Source organism: Podarcis muralis, chromosome 17 (genome assembly GCF_964188315.1).
Source record: "Podarcis muralis chromosome 17, rPodMur119.hap1.1, whole genome shotgun sequence".
Classification (NCBI taxonomy): domain Eukaryota; kingdom Metazoa; phylum Chordata; class Lepidosauria; order Squamata; family Lacertidae; genus Podarcis; species Podarcis muralis.
The window spans coordinates 35,747,072-35,753,071 of record NC_135671.1 but is presented as its reverse complement, the minus strand read 5'-3'; positions in this window follow the sequence as shown (position 1 = coordinate 35,753,071).

Here is a 6,000-nt window from a genome sequence, read left to right as displayed (position 1 = left end):
TGAGAGGTTGGTTAACAGGCTATGATGTACTGAATCTGATTCAGATGTGGATGGCTAAGGGAATAATGGAACCTTGTTCAATGTACGTTCATTTGTTCATTCAAATATTTGTATTTCACCTCTCTTCTTCTTTTATAATAATTTTTATTAAATTTTCAATTTTTCAATTTCAAATAAACATTTTACAAACTTTAAAATATCCAGTGATTTCCCTTCTTCTCTTTCCATGGTTCATTCTACGTATCCTACATCCTGGCATATTTTACTGTAACCATTCAGATCAGTTTTCCACTTTTACATCCATCAAAAATTATTTACTCTGTTGAATTTATCTTCATGCTGCCAGCGTTTTCAGCTGTATACAGTTATTTTCCATATATTAAATAAATGTTTTCCAGTCTTCTTGAAACATATGTTCTTCTTGCTCTCTTATTCTATACGTTAAATCTGCAAGTTGTGCATATTCTGTCAAATTTAAGTTGCCAATCCTCTTTAGTTGGGACCTCACTCACTTTCCATTTGGGGGCTAATAAAACACGGGTCGCAGTTGTTACACACATAAATAGCCTTTTTTCAACACCTGGGAATTTCAGCTGGCATGTTGGTTCCCTTGACAACCTGACTAGCCTGGCACTGCTCCACAGGCCGGATACAATATGTCTGTTTTTGTGTGGTGCTACCAATAGACGTTTCTTTTCCTGTTTTACAATCAAAACTTTTACGACCTAATTTTCCACATCTCCAGCGTCAAATGTCTTTGGGTCCTGCATAACTTGTTTTATTGACTTTTCCCTCAGTAAACTCCGTATGGGTGTGTGCCTTCTCATGTTGGCTTTTTGAAGAGGAGCTACTTCTCTTATCAGTTTCTGAGGTAATCTTTCCTTTGGTTTGCTGAAATTTATTCTTGTTTGTTTCCCAATATCTCCTACCAAATTTTGGCCCAACAAATCCGTGGGCCATTTCATTTATTTTATCGGCTAAACCAGCTGCTTCCTCTATTGTCTTGCGGTTCCTTTCTTTTATCAGGTACTTCAATTGGCCATTTATTGTGTCGTAAAATTGCTCCAACGCTATCACTTCCCTAATCTTTGGTACCGTGTCTGCATTCTCTTGCTCTTACCATCTCGTGAGGTAAGTTTTTATCTTTGCACCCAGCTGCACATAGGTTTCCTCCCTCACCTTTGTCACACTTCTAAAAATTTTTCTCAACTGCTCTGAGGTAATCCCAAAGTGGGTGTATATTAACTGCTTGTACACCTCAAAATTTCGGGATTGTTCCTCAGTCATTTGTGCATATATTTCAGCTAGAGGACCACTTATTCTAGCTCTCAAGATCATCATTTTATCTTCCTCTCTCACTTGAAAATTGTGACAGGCTCTCTCAAAGGATACTAAAAATGCTTCTGGGCTATCCTTATGCCTAAACTCAGGAAAGCGTTTTAAATCTATCTTCATTTGGTTCTGCCCATTGGTTTTATTACTATTATTTTGATTTTCCAATCATACCGTTAATTCCAACCATCTCATCTCTAACTGAAACCGCTGCTGTTCCCTTTCCTGCTCAGCCCTCAATTTTTCTTTTTCCAATTCTTGCTCAAGCCTCAATTTTTCTTTTTCTTTTTCCAAGTCTTGTTCAGTTCTAGTTTTCTCAAGCTCTAATTTCAAGTTATATTCTTGTACAAATTTCCACTTTTCAAAATCCTCTGAGAACTGTGGAACTTCTACTTCAGGTGGGGTTTTAGTCATCTCTTCCATTCTCGTTTCCTCCCCCTGGGGATTCCCATTCTCTTCCCCAGAGCTTTCGTATGGGTTTTCTCTCACGGGGTGCTTGGTCTTCTTGGGGGGCATTATGTGTGAGTTAGTATTTTGCACTAATTAATTAAATAAGAGAATTTTACTCTCAACACTGTTCCTCCCGGCTTGGCTTTTCAAGACCCTGGTCCTCAAAGTATAGCTTTAGGTTTTTGCCTCTAACCTTGCAAGCTTACTTCCACTGACCCTGACCCTAAGCCTCTGCCAGAACAGTCTTCTTGTGCTGGTCCCGTGGGTTAACCGTGAGGCGAGGTCTGAGTCCAGTCCAAGGTCGAAGGTGCAGCATGGAGGCAGTCCATCAAAGCTGAAGCTGGGCACAGGGCAGGGAGTAGGGTGAGGTGAGGAGCTCCAGCAAGAAAGCAGGACAGGGTTCAGGCAGGAACTGGCTACCAACAATGTTGCTCCTGCAACTTGGGACTGGGGCTGGCTGGCTTTTATCTGCCCCAAGGCATAGGGCGGCCCAGGTCCACTGGCCTGGAGGCGAGCACTCCTCCTGCGGGAACTTACTTCCCTCCGCCTCTCTGCCCTGAGCCTCTGCAGTTCAGGAGAGGCTGGAGGGTTACCGGACCCAGAGGTAACCTCATCTTCCCCTAATGGGACTGAGAGTGGAGCACCTGCAGACAATGGGTCCTCCATCCTCTCAGGAGCCAGAGAAGACTCAGCTGGTGCCTGCACCTGAGGATCCAGCACAGGTGAGGACCCTTCAGGCTCAAGCTCCAGCCCCGACTCAGATGGTTCTGGAGGCGGGGAATCCTGTGCAGGCTGGGATTCCTCAGGTTCAGCATCCGAGTCCGAATCCCAGGCCATCACACTTCTGAGATCTCTTGCTCTTATTGTGATCTCGGCTTCATGGCAATCTGGGGTTTACCTCAATCACACCCTCGGCCCAGGTAATCACTTCACCGATTTACCCTTCCCCTCTCCAGGTGTATTGCTTCCCCTCACAGGCTCTTAGACTTATCGAATCCTGCCGCTGCCGCCACTTTTCTGTGACGATCACACAGGGTCCCCGGACGTTTCATCGTCCATTGATCCCTGTGCCACCACTTTATTTCTCACTGCCGCCACCCAGGCCCTACCTGGTAAAATACTGAGTCCAGTCAGGGTTAAATTGGAACATAAACCTCTGTTTATTTATTGCAGTTTAACAAGCGTGTGGTTTCTTAAACGGTCTCAGTCAATTACAATCATGGGGTGCCTATCCAGACCTATATGTTCCACTACCTGCTCTAACTCACTAAACCACCTCTCAGATATTTACTTGTCTTCCTAGCTCCTAACTGTTCCTGACTCAGTTTATTTTGCTACACTCACTCAACCTACCCACAGACTCTATCCCAATTCACTCCCACTCCAACCAACCACCCAAAGAACTCTCCCTTCGTCCCTCCCAGAGTGTGCTGGTCCCAGGGGGAATAAGGTACTATTACCGTAGGCCAAGATCAGTTCAGAGTCTCTAGCAGGGTAGATGATCACTAGATGAGACGCGAGGTCCGAGACAGGGAGCCGGGCGGGGTAACAGGAACGATGGTAGGGCAGAAGCAGGTAGCCAGGCGAGGAACAGGAACACTGGTAGGGCAGAAGCAGGAGTCCAGGCGAGGAACAGGAGCACTGGTAGGGCAGAAGCAGGAATCCAGGCGAGGAACAGGAACACCGGAGAGTCAGAAACAGGAAGCCGGGCGAGGAATAGGCACACTGGGGGTGCCGAACAAGGACTGGGTAAAACAGGTACTCCACAACGACGTTGCTCCCGCAACCTGGGACCGGGCTGCCTGACCTTTATCTTCTTCTAAGGCCGGGGGCGGTCCCGGCCCCCAGAAGCCCCGCCTCTCTTGGCCTTAAGGCGAGCACTCCTCCTGGGAGACACCAGTTCCCTTCGCCTCTCTGCCCTAAGCCTCTGCAGATCAGGAGAGGCCGAAGGGTTACTGGGCCCCGGGGGAGGCTCACCTGTAGCCACTGAGTCTTCCAGCACCTCTGGGGCCTGAATGATTTCACCTGGTGCCTGCTCTTGAGTTTCCTCAGCATCTAGGCCTTGCCCCAGTTCAGCCGGCCCTGGAGGCAGGGACTCCTGTGCCGGCTGGGATTCCTCCGGATCGCTCTCAGACTCGGAATCCCAGGCCATCACACCATCCCCCCTCCCAGGCCCCCCCCTCACTTGAGGGTCCGGACCCGGCTTGCTGGGGTACGCCGCATGAAACTCTCGGATGCAGGCAGGCGCATGGACGTTGACCGCTGGTTCCCAGGAACGGTCCTCTGGCCCATACCCCTTCCAGTCAATGAGATACTGCAGCCTTCCCCTGCGGTATCGGGAGTCCAGAATGCGTTCCACCTCGTACTCAGGCTCTCCCCGCACCAAAACTGGCTGCGGTCGGGGACGGTCCGGGTGGAACTCGTCGGGTGGGGCCACCGGACTCAGCAGGGACCTGTGGAATACCGGGTGAACCTTCAGGTTTGCTGGCAACCGGAGACGGAATGCCACAGGCGAGACCTGGTTCACGATCGGGAACGGGCCGGTGAACCGGGCGTCCAGCTTCCGCGAAGGTCGAGAAGGGTGGAGGTGGCGAGTGGAAAGCCATACCAGGTCACCGACGTGAAGTTCCGGCCCCACCTGGCGGTGGCGGTCAGCCTGGACCTTGTACGCCTCCTTGGCCTGGCACAGCTGCTCCATCAACAGCTGTTGCTGGGACTGGAGCTCCTGAAGCCACTCCGTCACTGCAGGGACCGCAGATGCCGGCAGCACATCCGGAAACAACCGTGGATGAAAGCCATAACTGGCCTGGAACGGGGTCTGCTGGGTGGACGCATTCACCGCGTTGTTATAAGCGAACTCCGCCAATGCTAGGTGGTCGACCCAGTCGTCCTGCTGGTAGCTGCAGTAACACCGGAGGTACTGTTCCAGCACCGCGTTCGCCCGTTCCGTCTGGCCATCGGTCTGTGGGTGGTAAGCAGATGAGAGACAGACCTCTGTTCCGAGGGCCTGGTGCAAAGCACGCCAAAACCGGGACGTGAACTGAACGCCGCGGTCGGACACTACACGCTCAGGTAGGCCATGCAGGCGGAAGACATGCTGAAGGTACAGCTGCGCGGTTTCCTTAGCTGAGGGTACGGATGGGCAGGGGGCACAGTGCACCATCTTTGTGAAGTGGTCGGAGAAAACTAGAAGGCAGGTGCAGCCACGAGACGGGGGTAACTCCACTACAAAGTCCAGAGAAACTGTGTGCCAAGGACGTGGTGGAACCGGCAACGGCTGTAGAAGGCCGGGGGGTCGCCCGGTAGCCCCCTTGGCCCGCCTGCAGACCTCACAACCAGCGACGTAGCGAGCCACGTCAGCCTTCAAACGGGGCCACCAAAACTCACGGCTTACCAGATGGGTGGTCCGATACCGCCCAAAGTGCCCCGCCGCTGGAGCATCATGGGTCATCCGGAGAACCTCAGCCCGCAGCGGCCCTGGTGGGATGTACAGGCGCCCGTGGTGCAGCAGAAGGCCCTGATGCGAGACCAGCCCTGGATACTGAGGGCATGATCCTTCGGCCAGTTCCCGGAGTCGTTCCTGGGCCCAAGCGTCGACCCGCTGCTGTTCCCGCACCCGAGCCTGCAGTGGCTCAACCTCCTGGGTGGCCAGGAATGCAGCTGGTGGTAGGATCGTGGTGGGTGCTGCTTGCTGAACCGTGTCTGCGTTGTCTTCAGGTTTCCGGGACAGGGCATCCGCCTTCTGGTTTTGGGAGCTAGGGATGTAGCGGATCCGGAACTGGAACCGGGAGAAGAACAACGCCCACCGGATCTGCCTTTGGTTTAGCTTGCGGGTGGTCTGGAGGTATTCCAGGTTCCGGTGGTCGGTTCTTACCTCCACCGGGTGTCTTGCTCCTTCCAGGTGGTGGCGCCAAACCTCAAAGGCCACCTTGATGGCCAGTAGTTCCCGCTCCCACACGGTATAGTTACGCTCCGCTGGAAGGAGCTGGCGGGAATAGAAGGCGCAGGGTAAGAGTGGCGCTTCCGATCCGTGCTGCTGAGACAAGACGGCACCGAGAGCCGTACTGGAGGCGTCAGTCTCTACCACAAAGGGTCGAGAAGGATCCGGATGTTGCAAGATTGGCGCTCTCTGGAAACAGGCCTTCAACCCTTGAAATGCCTCCTCCGCCTCCTTGTCCCAGGAAAACGGTGTCTTGGGGCGCAGTAGCCGGGTCAACG